Raw genomic sequence first — 18,354 nt, forward strand, 5'->3', positions numbered from 1 at the left:
GTGGTGGTATTATCATTTGCAAATTGTGCTCTTATACTATACTCTTAGTATTTTAGTATGATACTGTGGTATCATTAATCTTCCTGTTCTTATACACTTAAGTTACCTGTCTTCCAAATGCCCTACAGAATGTGAAGTCCTTTACCTGCCTTTGCTGTGGCAGTTTGCTTCCTTCACAGAGGGGTGAATGGAGGCACAGAGCCTTTTTCATTTGCACAGCAAATCCAAGCAAGATCAAGGCCTCATATAAGCAAATCTTTTATCTTTCCTGCCTCCAGTCAACTACAGCTATAAACAGGACTTGTGCAGTTTCTCAGAGATGAGCCTAGCATGGCTGCAGCTGTTAATAAAGCCGAGTAACAATAAACATCTGATTGTCTAAGAAGCACTAACATTGCTCTTGGTTGCAAAGACATGCAGGAACATTGCAGTGTGTATTCTGGGATCAGATCTGAATTCAGAGCTCTCAGGTGGACAGAAACCAAGATCTGGGTTTTGTCCATGGCAGCAAAAGCAAGGTTGCAGGTGAGGCAGCACATGAATTTGTCCAAAATTTTCCCGTTCACTGGGTAAAGTCTGGAGGTCCCCTTTTCAGTGCAAAATGTTCAAGTGCTAAGAGAAAGTCATGCATTAAATGTAGACATATAATTGGCTGGCTGCAGTGACTTGCTGGCCAGGTCAGAGATGTATACTAGCCTGCACAGTGATTAGACTGCTGACAAGCTGTGGAAAAAAAGCAGCTTGCACTACGAAGGAGAGGACTTGTTTTCCAGGTCCTGAGGAGAGGGCTGGAGTTTGCCAAAACATTCAGAAATCTTACAGCCAAAGGGCGACTGACACAAGTTCTTTATCTAAGACATTTTATCTTGTCTGCCAAGTTCTTAGCTCCTAAAATAAAGAAACTCTGTCTTTGTTTGTGTAGAGTATGGTATCTGCAGCCAGAACCCAAGGGTAACTTTGGCTGTCATGCTGCCCAGCTCTGTGTGGCTGCCAGATCCTTCACAGGGCCCAGGTCCTAGCACAGGCACAGCACCAGGGCTGCAGGTATTCAGCATTACTGAAAGTAAAGATGAGGGCGAAGGTGCTATCTATGTGAGTTTCCAGGTGCTGATTTTGTAGAGAAAAGGGCAATTCTGATCAACGAGTGGAAGAATGGGAGAGGAGCCAGTATGAATCCAAACGGGCCCAAAGAGGGCCTGAAGTGGTGACTTACGTGACAGATAAATAGGGTGGTTTTTTTTTAAGTCAGTTTTTGAGAGCAAGTCAGACTTACATTTGGTTAGTATCACAAATGAAGAAGAATTGCACTTACAGGTTAATTAATATAGGGGCTGACAGTTTTGCATGCCTTTGGCCAAGTCTGTATGAGCTACATAGATGTGCATATGCACTGAGGACAACTAATCCTGTGACTGAAGGAAGCTGGCATCAATTTTCTTCATAGTTGAGTGGGACTATTCCAGGGTCAAACAGAGTTGCTCAAGGGAAAAGGTTTCAGGGACCTACTTGGTACATTTCTCCTTTACTGTGGTAACTGCCACCCTCAGCACTGTGTCTTGTCAAGGATGTTCTGAAATATGTCAGTTTACATTGCGGAGAAACTTCTCCCTGTTATTTGTCAGTTCTTGGTCATGATTGTTACGTTGTCCTCGTTGGTTTCTTTACCACAATGTTTGAAGTGCTTCCAGACATGACATCTTTGAAGCTTAGTACCATCAACATCCATGCTCTTGTATTCCCACTGAGCAGTTTGTAGTTTCCTCACAGGGATGCAGTGGCTGTTGGTTAGTGGGTTTCTGTTGCGTGCTTTTGAGATGATTCCCTTCTCATCAGAAGTTTTCTTACTGTTCTGAGTCATCTTTGCTCAGTTCTTTCTGATGCTGATAGTCAGTTGACTATCAGCATCAGAACTCAGCCTTGACAAGGAGGGCTTTATTTTATGGCTTTCCTTTTGTGGCTGAAGGCAGAGGCTGACCTCACAAGCTGAGTCTTATATAGAGTAGTGTCTTTCAAGTGTAATAAAATAATACAGATAAAAAATATAGGATTAGAAATCTGAAATATGATTAGGTTTATTTAATAGATGCTCTTGGATGAATGATGCTATGTAAAACAACAGGAGATTAGGCTGGAAAAAAAACCACAGAAATGCTATTTAAAATCTTATTGTTACATTTCAAAATACAAAGGGAAAACAAACAAAATTCATCTGAGGTCTTGATCCTCAAAGCCATCTTTTCTATCAGCATTAGGCTAAATAAGGATTTCAGACCTGGAAAGAACCAATCCTCTTTCCTATGAAGTTCTCAATGAAACCACTTCAACCAAACTCATGATCTGCTATGGGCACGCTACACATTTAATACAAAAATCAGCTGTGCAAACACGATACACTAGTACTCATGCAAATAGTTTCAAAGTTAGCAGTCCAAGAAATAAAATTTAACTTTTCCATCCTTTGAACTGGTAGGTGTGCCTACCATATTACAATACAATATTACAGAAAACAATAGAGTACACTTTCTGATGGATTAACATCATGGCATTCAACATACAGCTCTCCTATGGGGTGAACTGAGTATTGCTGAGTAGGAGGGTAATTTGGAAGTGAATAGCTTGGATTTCATACGATGTTTGAGATTACTACGAGGCAGTATTCTACAGCCTGGTTTTTCTGGCTGAAAAACATGGTGCAGTGGCAAACTCAGGACATTAAAGAGGAAAAAGAAACTGTAAGCCATAATTGTAAGATGAGAAATTATTCAGAAGGCAATACATTATTATAATATACTTTTATACCATCAGATGCAGAAAACTTGTGCCTGGAATTCTAAAACTGAGAATATCTTTTGTCTTCTGATACTAATTTTAAATAGGTCTTTGAAAACTTAGGACATCTCAGAATGTAAGAGTTCAAATGTTCTGCCAATATTTAAGAGCACTATGCTGTATTCACATGAAAAATGCTTAACCTGAATTAGTTCCTTGATAAAATAACAGAATTAATACAGATATAAAACAATGGTTAAAGAATGGGGCTTTAAGTCGTGATGGTATACATAGTATGTGGAAAATTGTTAAACAAAAGTTGGGTAATTACTTGATAAGGTCTCTAGCAACTAATACAACAGAGCTGAAATATGGAGTGCATTAAGATTTTATAAAGCAACTTGTTAACTATGCCATTATATTTAAAATTAGCACTACACTGTAGCAGTTTATGTTAAATGGATTTAGGATTGCATGTAAGGTGAATATTTCGATATACAGTGAGTATTCTTTTGATAAAGATTCTCTGATAAGTATTTCAACTGGTGCTACTGGAGAGCTGTCAATCTTCAAAACATCTGTAACATGAAGCAGGAGAAAAGAATACATTAGATAAAATTTATTGGGGATCAAACTTGGCAGCTGGATGAATGGGTCATAGTTGATGATGAACTTGCATAATTGCACTAGGACACAGCTGAAGAGACCTCAAAGAGTGGTAAAATGATTTCACTTTGAGTGTGTCAAGCATTAAACAGTCAGTGCTGCTGTCAGTCGGTCATCAAGAAAAATGAAAAATTAGAGACATTATGTCAAAAAGAGAAATGATTCACACTGAGGTATTTAAATGGCTTCAACAACTTAAATTATTTAAAAAAAAAATATGGAGGTTGGATGCTCTATTTGAATACCATCATGTCTGGAGAGAAGAAAGTACTAAATGTTTCTCTTATGCATACAAGAAAACATCAAAAGAATTTACGACCACACATTTTTTAACACTGTGTGAGGAAAACTATTAAATGAAGTAGTAGGTTCTTCATCTCATGGCCTATAAATTCTACCTAGTCACATGGCTCTGGGACTCTGCTTGGCCATATTGCTTCACTTGGATCCTTCCTAGGAGGCAGTGAATGGTGGAAAATCCTTAAAATAATGACCTCTTACTTATTCTTCTGTGACCATAGTAAAAGAGGTAGATTATGAGCAAGATCTCAAGCAAGAAGCCTTATGTTTTCTCCCACATCCTTGGCTCTCTTGCTGTTGGTTTGCATTAATGACATGAAATAGTATTTCAGAAGACAGGGATTTGGATACCGATAACTCTTTGTAACCAACACTGAACTCCACATCTGGTGAAGTAACCCCAGCAGATAAGTAAGGCAATGGAATTGCGAGTCACCTGCATCCATTTTAACATTTTAGTTATTCAAAAAAGACCACTGGCATTGTTCACAACTCTGCAGAAACTCAAAACAACCCAGAGGTCCTCATCTGGTGAATCTGAAAGGTTTATATAGATATATAGATGATTGTTTTAGAACTGTGGGAGTTGGTTAGAAATGCAGAGAAATCCAAAAAGTTTGGATGTCTAGAAACCCAGCTAGTGTTTCAAACCCAGGAAATGCCCTTGGGATGTGTATTTCGTAGTTGGCAGTCAACAGCCTTGTAAAACGTGATTAAACCTAATTTATTCTTGAAGGTAAAATCAAGCAGTATAGGATTTATTGAGTGCTGATAATTCCTGAATCAATTATACACAGTTTCTTTTGACTAGAGAATCAGATGTCAAAGCTGTCCCTGACACTTTGTTAGAATCATGAGGAAATTGTGGGTCTGGGGTTTCCATGAGACAAACAATTTGAATTGAATTTGGAAGGTAGTACTGAAAGGAACAATACTAGAAGAGTTTGTTCTCTTCACTGTGGTGGTGCTGATGTGGATGGGTGAAGTCAGAAGAAGGGGATGCAAAACTTCAGGGAAGTTAAGTAATGTATGTGTTTGGCATGATCAGATTTTCAAGTCCTTCAGAGAAGGTGTTGCATAGATTTTGAGGTGAGTGAACTGAGAGCGTGTGTCCTTGTTATGGAGTGTTGGTCCTGGGTTTGTCTTAGTATAAAGCATGCCTGCTTATTCAAGTGCATGGTTTGCTGAAAAACATCTTGTGTTAAGAAAGTTTCCAAATTGAGTACTGCAATCCATGATGTTATGGATAGAACCTATATTGATATCATATGTACTTGGGAGTCTTCTGTTGCACAGTGTTCATCACTGGAGGATAGCAAGTTATTAATAGCCCTTGTAGTAGGTTATAACTGGATGACTGTGGGATTCTAGACTCATAGTGTCTGCTGTTTCTTTCTAGTACAGGTGAGACACACCATCTGCTTTACACTTTACTGAAAAGTAAATTGCATTTTTTACAGCTTTTTTGACAACAGAAAAAGAATTTAAGTCTCCTGCAAAATTTTCAGAAAGTATTGTTATTGTGAAAGCTTTGCTTACTGTTAGCTGGCACTTTTCTTCCTGTTGTAGCAATTTTACAGGCACTTTCTAGGTTTCGTTCTCTGTGTAGCATGCCCAGAAGGACATTTTGGTCAGAAATGGAAATAAACACTAGAAACCAGACTGTATTTACCACCTCCTAATGATGGAGTTATTTTAAAGAATTGTTAAAATAGTATGCTTTATGCTTTTTTTTTCATTTTTCTGTGAAAAATGAAACTGGAGGAATTTCTTCTGTTACTCAGTATTTACCTCTCTTTTTTGGCTGAGAATCTTGTTATTTCCAGTAAACAATTGCTGTCTGAGAAGTCAGTCGATAACTTCAGACTTCATCAAGGCCTCACTTCCATCCTATAGAATGACATTCAGCAGAGAGTGTGTGGGTGGTCTGCTTGAGTCCATGGGCTTCAGCCAAGGAGTGCTGCACATTGTGCAGCTTTCTATGTGAATATAAATATGCATTTTTTTTAGACATGGATCATTTTACTGTCAGTCAGTATAAATGCACAGTTGTAATGGAGGATGCTTTACCTGTAAGTGAGATGGCTGTTCCTGAAGAAAGGAGCCATTTAAAAGCAGGTCTTTTCTTCCCTCTCAATGAACAGTAACAAGCAAGGACTGCAGTGACGCATTCTGGGTCACTGCTGAACTCTGTTTTCCCTGCCTACTTGAGAGTTTTTCTCTCCTTTCAATCTTGTGAGAAAGATGTACAGGAACACTGTGTTTGATAATGTTGGTTTTAGACAGGATAAAGAACGAGAGAGCAATGTACTATCATAAATGAGCAGATTCCCATACAGAAGAGGCAGAGTTAATTTCTGCCTGGAGCAAAGGTACTGAAATTAAAGTTCATAAATTCATTTATTCATTACAATATCATAACAAAAATTAAGCCAGAGGTAGGGTCATTTTGCCGGTGATTCTCAGTGGACTATGGCTCATTAGTTATTTTCCATTGCTTAGCAGGGTATATTTACATCTACAGAAAGCCAGCTAATTCAGTGAGTCCTTTCTTTCTGTACAGACATATCAGTATTCTTGCCCATCTGCCCGTGCCCTGTTTGTTCTCCCTGTGCTTTATACAGAACTGAGCACATATGCTTACTTTGAGAAAAAAACCAAAGTTGTTGGGATCAATTCCAAATAAATTGGCACTCATGCGGGCTGTTTCAGACCAGTCCCGAAAATATTTCATCATGATTCACACTACTTTTTCTGAATTTTTATGAGGCCAGAGATTGGAATCATATAACTGAGAGCCAGGCCTCTTAGAAATGCCACATTTGAAGAATACAGTAGAAATTTTGTGGGTCTTCCAAGCACTCTATTGCAACACAGATTAAAATGAGCTTTCCAAAAGGTCTTCCCATGTGCATCTTTCCCCAAATACTTTGCTGCCACTGATAACGAGCACATATTTTGCCCTTCTGTTAGACAACTACTGATGGAGCACAGCTGGAGAGTTCTTTGTCAGCATGTTGGTTTAGGAATGGCATTCTGGATGCACTGAAAAGGTGGCAAAAGGCCATGGCATAGTTCATGGGAGATTTGGGTGGTGTTCACCAGCAGATACACCTGTTTGCAATGTGTGCAGTGCTCTGGTGGGGTCTGAGTGACTCTTCTTTAGGTGATGTGCAAGTTAATAAATTACTGACACAGATAAATATGTGAGTAATTTCTACTTCAAGTCTCACTATATTCCTACCATAGGAACTAGCCGTGACACTTCATGACATCACCTGTAGCTAAGTAGTACATTTATAATAGCAACAGAAGCAGGCAAATAAGTAGAATCACCCAAACTGATGTTGTCCAAGCGTTTCATGGCTTTCAGGAAATTTTGACATTGATTTAAAGAGATTTACTTGTTCTCCCCAATTGATTTTTCCAATGTTATTGCTTTCAGATGCAATACGTTTTTATTTTAGCAGAGGAATGATCCAATGGGACAAAAGCCATTCCAGGATTTAGTTTTAACCAAATCAGTGGTTGGTATTATTTCCATTATAGAGTTCAAAGTACACAAATCACCTGCTTAAAACTATTGCTTAAAACTTCATTCTAGGCACACTAAAAAGTACATTCACTTTAGTAAAGACATATTTCCTCAGCAGCATAGAATATAGTCTTGAGTTGGTCTCCCATTTCCATCAAACTCTTTGTATAAATCCTTCCACGGTAAATTCATAGGCAAGGAGCCAAATAAGTAAGTGAATGACTTGTTGGCAAATTTTTCAGTGTGCTGAATGGTAAATGACTTTAAGATCTAAGCTTCATACATATTTTTCAGATCTTTTACAAGAGATTTTTATGTAAACTGGAAGGAGAATTAAGAATGCTGCATTCTCCCCCTCTCTGTGCACATGTGCTCATACAGACACACACATCGGCATTTCCAGGATTTCAAATCAGTATTTCAGCCAGTGAAAGTTCAGGGAGGCCCAGTTCATTGCTTTAGAAAGAGTAACATGATATACCACTGGGCTCACGTTTAATACGTGCAAATTCTTATCACAAAAACATGGTTCTGTTTCACCTGAAACATCAAAGTTCTCCATACGCGGCTTCTTCACGCTTCAAGGATGATGAAAATGCAGCTGTTGTTAAGGCTGCTTAGGAAAGGGCCTGCTTGCTTGGCACCAGAACTCCATCACTCTCCCACCTGGCAGGTATATGAATCACTACAGTTTGGCCTTCTCACCTAGACTGAAATAAAAAATTGGAAACCAAGGTGGAATAATAAATTTTTTCCCTTTTCCTCCCCACCAAGTTCCTGAACACATGAGAATGAAACAAATGCAGGAAACACAAATAAGCAATTGAGAATAGAATTAATTGACATTCTGAGGTAAATAGAAAACCTTTAAAAAATAAACCATTCAGTTGAACGGTAATGAATAACAGGATTTAACTCAACTAACACCCCAACAATAACAGCAGCATCTTTCATAGATTCTAGGCAAGCAAAGTTCAAGCCAGCAAAATACTTTCCAGTTTATAAAAGTTTTTAAAACTGCCAGGGGATATGTCCTGGCCTTCCCAGCAATGGAGCAAGAGTGAGCTCCAGCAAATCACATGGAAAAAGCATAAGGGGAACAGATTTTCCAGGCACTAATTCAGTGCAAAAGGGGGTCTCCCTTCCAATATTAGAGAGCACTGATGTGTTAGTGGTCTCTTTTCTCACATCACTGAGACTTGTTGGATGGATTGCAGGGGGTCTCTTTCCAAATACCATTAAGTCCAAAAAAAAAAAAAGAGGTCTCTTCTCTAGTATCAATCAATTGATTATTAACAAATGGGTATATAGAAGGTCACAGATTCTGCTTTTTTTTTGCTGCAGAAGAACATGGGAATATTTGCTATAAGCACTTCTGCACGTAGCACTTATGGAAAAAATCTGACAGACTTTAATAGAGTGATAGTCTTCCTACAGAATTTCAAAAATCAATTTTATAGAATTGTATAGAAGGGATATAAATGTTGGATACCATCAATTCTATTGGACCATTTGAGCTTCGCTCTTATTGCATTCCAAGGGATTTTTTCCATACATGAATAAAGCTGAACATAATGTAATGGATGCTTCTGCAGTTTACCAACTGAAATTATTTTGAGTGAACTTTTCAAATATAGAAACAGTTTTTAAACTGCTGCGGTTGCTGCAGTGTACCTTCACTTTTATACTTTGAGACTGACATCTAAATACTCGTTTAGATTTCTTGTAATGCCTTTTCATGAGCTTGTTATCCATTTGAAAAAGCCAAACAAACCAATAAATCTAAGAAAAAAAAAAGTAATAATCTGTAATTCTTCTGTGTTTCTTCCTTTCTTTCTTTTCGGACTTTATTCAGCTCCCTTTCATTTGTTTACCTTGAGAAGTGGGGAAGACTTGTATAGGATATCTCCTGGTAAGGAAATTTACTTGTCATTGAGAGCTTTTCTCCAATACTGTGAGATCCATTCTCTCCACAATACTCATGGAAATGAGACTGAGAGTCCTCGCTGAAATGATTTATTATTCTGACCTCTGCTTATTGATAACAGCCCAGCAATTTCTTTAGGTTACAAATTAGCAAACAGAACATTTTCACCCATTTATTATATTGTGAGATACTAGCAGAACCCACTGTTGGAAGACTCCTAGTCTTCTAGTTTTTCCCTGGCCCTTTGTGGGAATGCTCACTCATTTCTGCTTTGCTGTTGGTAAGGGAACTCTCTGAAGTTGCTCTGGCATCATTTGCATGCATGTTGTATTGGAAGAGACTGGTGGTTAGTGCTTTCAGCTCTTTTATGGAAATGATGCAGATAACAGTTTGTGTAGAAAGTGATGAGGTTACTTTGTACAAGAAATGTTGTTTAGGATTACAGGAAAGGCACTGCAAGCACTGATGTACAGTGCTGACTGTCTGTTAGAATTGTTTTCTTAGAATCCAAGTTCATTCTGCAGCATGCTGTTATATATTTCTCTCCAGACTTAAAAGGAGTGTGCTCAGAGTCCAGATATGACCTTTGGAATATTAAACATTCCCAAGGCCTCAGGTAGTTCTTGAGCACCTGATGATGCTGAAGGCTGTCACAATCATCTTGTGAGGGTTTTTCTGGACAGAGATAGATTGCTAAGACCAGTGATTAAAAAAAACTACACTGATTCCTAGTACTGTCCGTGAAAGGTATATGAGTAACTACCTTAGATCAGATGCTTAAATTTGGGAGACTCAAAGCTAGATGTGATGATCCCAACCCTAAGGGAAGACAGATGCACTGGATATTGCCACAAATTCTGGAGAAATTAATCAGAGAGAACTGTCTGTAGAAAAGTTTTACTTTTCCCACAGTTAAGAAAGTATTATTCTCGTTAAGATTGCACTATATTAAGCCGAACGCTCACTCCTTCATTCACTTTGAATGTGCTCCATGTCAAGAACTCATGTATTTAGTTCAAACTTTCCTATCTGACTTAGCACAGTAAATAACTGAGATAACATTTTTGTTTTATCCTTAATATAAGTTACGCTTGTATTTCCTTCTTGACCTTTTGGCTACTCAGACATTTAAAAGAAGACCTTTTGTTTACTGCTGTGATACCATTTATTTTTAACAGTAGGCTTCCAGCTGTCCAACTCTAATCCAACAACCAGATGCTGAGTACTGCTGCAGCAAAATGTGTTTAGCTTCCAGACCATGAACAAGCTAGAATATATTTCACAGTTCAGAACCTTTGAGTGTTTACATCTTAACACTTGTTGTGTCACAGTGCCCTCGCTGCATCTGTTTTCTTTGATTTTGTAAGAGCTGGAAGAAAGACTGGGAAATTCCAGCTTCAATTTTAACAGGACTAACCTCTTTCCTCATCCCAGATCTCTTATTTGCAGACCAGAATGAATGCAAATGCAACTGTCAATGCAATGTCATGTTTTCTGTGACCTGGGGCTAAGAAGTCAGGAAAGGCTTGCCATACTCATGAATTCATTGAATTCAAAATATTGTTTTCTCTTCTATTATTCTTTTTTTTTGTAAACAAAAATATTCATGAAATATCCAAGTCTGGTTTACTTCTCTATATACCTCAGTCTCTCTGAGAAGTGGTACGCACCAGGAATACTCAACTACACCTTCTGCAGGGAGAATCTTAGAGGGGCATGTTTACGCTTTTCCTTGAAGAATGAGGCAATATTGCTATTACTGCTGGCTGATCTTTCAGAGTGCAGAATTACAGGTTCTCAGATGAAATGCATCCGGACATATGCCCCACACTCAAAATCAAAAAATCTTCATAAGGTCAGTAAGATACAAAGCAGATGTGGCTAAAGAAATTAAAGAAGTCATGGATTATTTTCAGTTTGATGTGGGATGCAATTTCTTTTGCTTATTCATCTCAGTCAAAAGCACAAAAAGAATTTTGTGTTTTCCAGGAAAATAACAAAGCTGGAAGCTTCTGCCTCTTGCAACTCTTGGAATTCTTCTTCTGCCTTGGGCAATGTGATGGCACCTGATGGAAAATGAAAACGTGCCAAAGGCCCTGAGATATTCATCTTCCAGAAAGCTTGTGAAGGAAGGAAAATTTTTACTTGCATATTTCTTGAAGTGACAACTTCCTATTGCTTCCAGTTGAAACCTGATGTCTATAGCCCCAAATTCAAATACCTACACAATTAGTGTAGGTAATTTAATGCCACCATGGAATTGTCATTGCTAGATGATAGTGTTGTGGGACAAGACTCCATGACTGGAAGGTATTAATTTGGATACTCAGCTAACCTTTATTTGAACTATCCGGATGACTACAGTTTAAACAAATACATCAGAAATTTTGTGAGAATGAAACTTCTTGAGAAATGTATGATGATCTTCTTTCCAGTCAGTATGGGTTTGAAAGCCCACCCCAAGATTACTCAGAACTCCATACGGATGGATCTTGACCAACCTGAAAAGACTAGCCGCACAACTGGAAGTCCCAGTCTTTTGTCTGATTTCTTTTATGCAGGAAAAGATGTTGCCTGCCAAAGAGAATAGACATCCAGCATCTAATTTTTCAGCTTGAAATCCACATCAAGTGTAACTGTGAATCTCTACTCTTTGTATACCTGTGTGTGATAGAAGCATCTCTTTGTTTCTTTCTCATCTTTCTCTCTCTTTTTTTTTTTGGTGTGGCCTCAACAACACTGAGTAGAGGGGAAGGATCAACTCACTTGACCTGCTTACAATATTTTCCTGAGGGCATCCAAGAATACTGCTAGCCTGCTGAGCTGCAAGCACATTGCTGGCTTGTGATCAACTTGTTGTCCACAAGGACAACTAGCTTCTTTTCTGCAGAGCTGCTTTCCAGCAGGGTATTCCCCCAGCACGTACTTGTACCTGGGAGTGTTCCGTGCAGGAAGGACCGCTGAACCTAGAAGTATGAAGTGGCATCTAGTTTAGCTTGGGACAGATAACCGATAGCATCACTTCCTGCTCTAACTCGGCACTTGAATGATTGGAGCTGCATTCCTAACTGAGCCCTGGTAAGCCTGGGTTCACAAGGCTGAGAGCTGAATGTCATTCTGGTAGGCTTTGCAAAGCCTCACCGTGAGCCTCACAGGAGGCACAGGCACAGCCACACTGTGATTGACTGCAGCATTTGCACTAGCTGAGATGGGCTGTACTTTTCAGTGCTACAACCCTTGGAGAGGGGCTAACCAGGGAAGCATTCTATTGGCCTCGTATGGTGTAAGCATCATAATAAGACTACATGCTGCTTATCTTGTTCAGACATGAGGTTGAGGAGGCAGCTCTACTGGTTTCTCTTGAGCCTCTTCCAAGACTTGTACCTCAGACATAAAGTACAGACCAAGCTTGGTCACTAAGACCAGTGATAAAAGTTTCAGTAGGCAAGGTTTTTATGAAAGACAGACTCACCAAAAATTCCTGCTACTAGATCTTTTTACTCACCCTATCCTCATACTACACATTTCCAAATGAAAAAATAAATGCTGACCACTAACCAAATAAGTCATGCATATGAGCATTTTGTAGCATAGAGAAATTTACAGCCTTACAGCTGACATCAAAGACATTTAAAATTTGGAAGCAAGAAGAGGTTCAACTGATCTTTGTGATCAAATAATTTTCAGCAAGTTTGGGGTGAATGCAGGGTGAGCCATGACCCAGGTGTTCTGTTTCTGAGAAGCTGTGCAAAGCCTGATGGCAGCATACCAGCCTTACAGCACCCAGACTTGTCTTTCCTGGTATCCTCTGTGGAACATGATGAGTCAACAAAAAGATGGTGAAAAGGCACATTTAACTCTGTGCTGTACTGAAGAGGATATCTTTTTTTATTTTTATTTTTGTAATCTCCAGGACCAGTAAATGATCCATAATTTGTTTTGTATTTATTTATATGTTTGATATGTCTCACTTCTATTTACCAAATATCTGGACCAACTCAACAACAAGTGATCTAGGGGTGAAAAAGTTTTATAAATGGAAATAAAACACAGCCAAACTGCTATGCTGAGATAATGAACTTGAGAGAAAGGAGATAGCAATGAGGATTATGGGATACTGGTGTGCTCCCTGTGAACCACATCCAGTTCTTATTATTTTGTACCATTTAGGAGCATGCTCGGGAATTGTCTATGGCCAATGGAATGAAACAGAAGGGAAGATAGAGAGCAATCTCCTTTGGCTGGCCTTTTCTAGGAAGCCTGACACACTTATGACTCAGAGGAACAAATGCACTGAAATCCCCAGCCCAGTCCTTGTTTTGGAGGTTGTGCAACCAACCAGCCACTCTGGTCAATTAGTAAATTTATTTGCTGTATTTTCTTATATCTCAGTTAATACCTGAATGATTCTGTTCTGTATTTCTGCATTTGTTTAGAATTTTTCTTTTCCTTACACCTATATATGCTCAATTTTAAAAGTTCTGGAAATCTGTTGAACTGAGGAAATTCCTATGAGGCACCATCTGACACCATGGAAGGCTGAAAGTGAGGATATACGTGCCAGGTCTTTTGTTGTACAGATTCAGGGGCAGATTTCTTATTTCAGGGCATGTAAGAAGAAACAGTTATTTGGGACTCTTCAGAGGAATACAGATCTACCATAGAAATCCTGGTAGAGCTTGATATCCGACAGCTCTCCTCATGCGTGTGGCCAAGCTGTGCCATGGCCCTTGGGGGGAATAAAACAAATCCTTCCTCAGAAGAGTGGGAAATGGAATCTCAGGGAATTTGCTCTGCCGCTAAAGCTAAAAATGTGTTTCCTTTCCTTCTCCTGACATGTAGCTTTTTGTAGTTGTTTCCAGCTTGCTTGAGAGTTCCCACTCCTTCAAATGAGGAGTGGCCAGAAACAAAGACATTACTTGCTGATGTCCAAGAGCTTTATTTTCATTCTTCCTTTATGCTTACTAGTGAGACACACTTGCAATTGTCTCTAACAAGTAAATGAGGGACAAGTTCTCCAGGGGAAGATGAGGATTACAGGTGGAGTAGGAGTCGCCATTCATTTTCCCTTCTGGTTCTGACAGGTGCTTGCTCCTCTCTTGGGGCTGCCAACCCTTTGAAGGACCCAGTGGAGCACATGTGCGTGGCCTGTGAGACCCTGGGCTGAGCTAGGGCTCCTACTCTGCCCCTGCCACCTTGTCTGACCTCCATGAGGGCTTTTTGTGTCTCCTCCAGAGATGCTTGGCACCTGGCTGGGTTGGGAAGGCTCCCAGGGCAAGGGCTCTCTCAGCATGAAGCTTAGCACAGGCTGAAACGAGGTAATGTGGTGAGACAAACAATAAAATGACTCATAATAAATAGCCATAACTCTAATTTGTAAAACGAGTTTACCTTCCCCCCCTGCTCCCCCATCCAACTTCTCTGCAAACATAATAAATACACTCAGTGTCACTGCCTTTTGGGGTTTTCAGTGTTCTGGCAACTAAGTGTTCTGAGTCATAAACAGAAACAGATTAATATTAATAGCAAATGTCTATGATTAAGCTATGAGTGTTGCCTATCTCTAACAGATACACTCTAAAGATGTGCACAAGTTGGAATTAATTCAAAATAGCTACTGATACTCTGGATTTAGCCTGACTCCCACCCCCACCCTGGAACACAAGACTATAAAGTTCCTGCTGTAAATTTGACCTGTAGCTAGTTTTAAATACTTTCACACTCTGGGAAGCAAGAAAGGAAAACCTTGAATCTCACAGTGGCTTAAACCTTATTGTTTGCATAAGTGAAGAACCATCACTGGATGCTTTCTATTAGAAAGTGTTAATAATATCCCAAATTAATTGCAACTCCACCCATTACTGAAGACTAATACTAATGGGCCAGTCTAATGTGGCATAACATTACAAAAGTTTTGTCTAAAACTCTCATGTGCTCAAACAAAAAGCATGATTTTAAAAATACTTAAAAGTAATATAAAATGCAGTGAAGCCTCTAGGGAGAAAAAAGCCAGTGAATGCCTCTTATGAAAACCAGAAGTAGTGGTATGGCAATTAAGTGTATGCTTTGCCAGAAATGGTTTTAGATGAAAGATGCAATACAGAAGGACGTTTCTGAGGCTGGTGGATGGACCCTGTGCTCACACTGCTGTAAAGAGAACCAGAATTTCCAGCCTCAGGTGTTATGTTTTCCTCCAGTATGAAGTCAACAGCAGCAGCTGATCCTCTGGCTCTGTCCCACTTCAGGAAGTTCTGGTACTCTGGTGCCACTTCTTGCCAGCCCTCCAGTTGTGCTGCTCCAGCTCTCTAGGGATATTTGGCTGGTGATGACCACTGGCATGATCTCCATCTTCTGAAAGCAAGGAGGTTTGAGAAATGGTGAGCTGGAAACAGGTGTCAGTGTCTGGGAAGCAGTGGGGAACAGGAGCTTAAACCATTTTTGTCCTCATCTGTCAGCAGTTGACAGTACCCAGTACTTCAGAGGAAGCAAACAAAGATGTGTTGAACAAAGGACAATGGTGAACAACACCACAGCTGCATGTCACCTGGGAAATCCTTTCTGCCCTGAGCATCAGCTAGTTTACACCCTGCACCAGCACAGCTGGTTATCCTTTCAGATGGTCGCACCGGGAACAATTGCTCATGGTGTCTGAGGAACTGAGTTTTGCTTCTCCTTCACACTTCTCTCCTCCTTGTTTTGCCCTCCTTGTCTCCATATCTTTCAAGGTCTCAGGTAGGAGAGGCGCATTCAATGCTGGCCAAAGGCCAACCTGCTGAGCCATCAGCACACTTCTCTTGCCTCATCTTTGTGGCCAGAGGGGACCAAACTCTGACCAGGGACTGCTGATGTGTTACACAGATCAAGAGAAAGTCCCAAATGTGGGATCCTCCTATCTCAGTCAGAAGCTTTGGCTGTTCAGCTGATTTAATTTTGTAGCTGAAAATATTACTAGCAGTAATAAATTTGTCTGCTGTTTTGGAAATGCAGCCAGTGAGAATTCATTCCCCTTTGTCCTAGGATGTAAAAGGATGGGGAAAGGTTACAGTCTTAAAACAAAATTCTTCACCAGAGAGCTGCATAAATTGCTATGTACCAGTCATGGGAGAAGAATGCTTGTAGTCATCCACTGCGGGTGTAGCTAGAAACGCCTATTGAAAGGATTCAAACAGGCAGACACACACGTGCACACAAACACCAAAATGGCTGTGTTGGGTCAGATTCTTATTTGACCAATACTGGATACCAATGTGGAGTGTCTCCTTTACACATCACATTTCTGCAAAAGTGAGGTCAAATTTGGTTCTTACTGCTGGCACTCAGAGGAGCTCTGTGGGACCAAACCTCAGGAAGAGTTTTCTGTTGCAAGGAAAGGAGTAACAAACAGCCAGACCCTTACACATGCTGTCTGGTAGCATTTCCTTCTCAAGTAGTTTGCAAAGGCACTCACTGAATTGTTGTGTGTGGGTTTTTTTGTTTTTTTTTTTTTGTTTTTTGTTTTTTTTTTTGTTGTTGTTTTTTTTTGTTTTAATATAACAGTGCAGTAGTTGGTATGAGGGATTTGGGGCTGCTGGAAGGGGCTCTGTGCATTCTCTTGGGTCATGTATTGGTGGCTGGGAAGGAAGAGGACTGCTGACAGACTTTGCAGGTGATCTGTTCAAGATGCCATGGTAGCACATGCTCACGCCTCCATTGATAAAAGATGATCTCAATTGCACACGTTGCTTCTGCTTTTAGCCCCATTTTTTCTCTTGATTCTGGGAGTTTGTTTGTTTCTTTCTTTCTATTCTCTCTGAAGAGAGAAAAGTAAGAGAAGAGTAAATTTGAACGATCTGTGGCAGATTCAGCACCTGGAGGTTGAAGATGCTTTTTTTTCTGGTGAAAACTGTGCAGACCTTCTTGCTATGCAATTAGTCTGATGCCAACTCACTTTTCAGCCTCTTGAGACACTTTCCACAATCACAGATTTCTCTTAAAACAAAAGGTCATTGAAACTAAATGCATTGTTCTGTCAGAAAAAGGAAAGGAAAACAAAGAAACAAGTGCCTTCCAGGTAAATTGTGCTTGACCAGTGACATGCCCAGACCTGTTGAAAAGAAACATTTTCCTTCTAAGAGCTGTCCTTTCTCATAATTCTGAGAGGGACTTTGTGGTAGACTGATGGGGTTGTTTGCTTTGCTGATGGTCAAACCCATGTGTTGCATAAAGGTGGGACAGACTGAAGATGAAAATCTGCTGTTGCTGGTGAATGCATCTGGGGCTCTGATAAACAGAGCACCAACTATGGTCATAGCTGGAGCATGGAAGTTTTGGAGTTTGGATGCAAAAGTACTCTTTGGGGACACGGGGAATGATTGTGAGTGCACTCAGTTACCAGATAAGTTGGTATGTTTCCTCTGTAATTGCAGGGGGAGTCCAGGTGCAAAGCATTAGTGTTGGAATGCTCTGCATTCAAATCCGGGGAGGGATAAAAATCAGATTTTTTTGGGTGGCAGATGTGACAAAGTGGGAACTGCAGGAGCTCTTTCAGGGGGGTATTCTCTCTCTTTAATTAACAGATGGTTAGCACAGATGCGGGAACTATTAGTACTTCTAAATGAAACATAGAATTTGCTGAATTGAACCCCATCCCAAATCCCTGTGACTCCATATAAAGTTTCAGTCTGTGGCTAGCAGCAGTTGTTGCTGAGAAAGGTACAGATAGCCTTGTAGAAGACAGGTGAACGTTGGTCACCCAGAACAGGCTGGCCAAGTCCTAATGCATTCAGATTTTAACTCTTAACCTTTTGGAGTGTGGCAATTATAATTAATACTCGTTACTCATTTGCATGTCTGATTGGAATAAGAGAAGAAATCTGACAACTTCTGTCACTAGAAGACATAAAAGAGGTTCTTGGGCAGAGATATAGTTTTTCTGCTCCCAGAGATGTTGGGGTAGATCTCCCCTTACTTCTCTGAGAGTAGGAGTAGCCCTGGTTCCCCACAGCTGTAACAATCTTGAAAATTTAAATCTACATGGAACAAACAGGTAAATTACGCTTCCTCAAGAAGGTGTGTTCTATAAAATTCTAGGAAAGAAGGTCACTCGGTGTAATAAACTCCGGATCTGTGGTCACCTCTGCAACTCCAGCCTGGTGGACTTGTTCCAGCAGTCCAACCT

General features: G+C 40.0%; 1 protein-coding gene across 2 annotated transcripts in view; it reads left to right on the forward strand.

Annotated features, from left to right (window-relative positions):
- The window catches only part of WDR27 (WD repeat domain 27), a 141,904-nt gene that overhangs the window by 119,863 nt on the left and 3,687 nt on the right, over positions 1-18,354 (forward strand). The window lies entirely within an intron of this gene.

The sequence above is a fragment of the Numida meleagris genome, chromosome 3, assembly GCF_002078875.1.
Source record: "Numida meleagris isolate 19003 breed g44 Domestic line chromosome 3, NumMel1.0, whole genome shotgun sequence".
Classification (NCBI taxonomy): Eukaryota; Metazoa; Chordata; class Aves; order Galliformes; family Numididae; genus Numida; species Numida meleagris.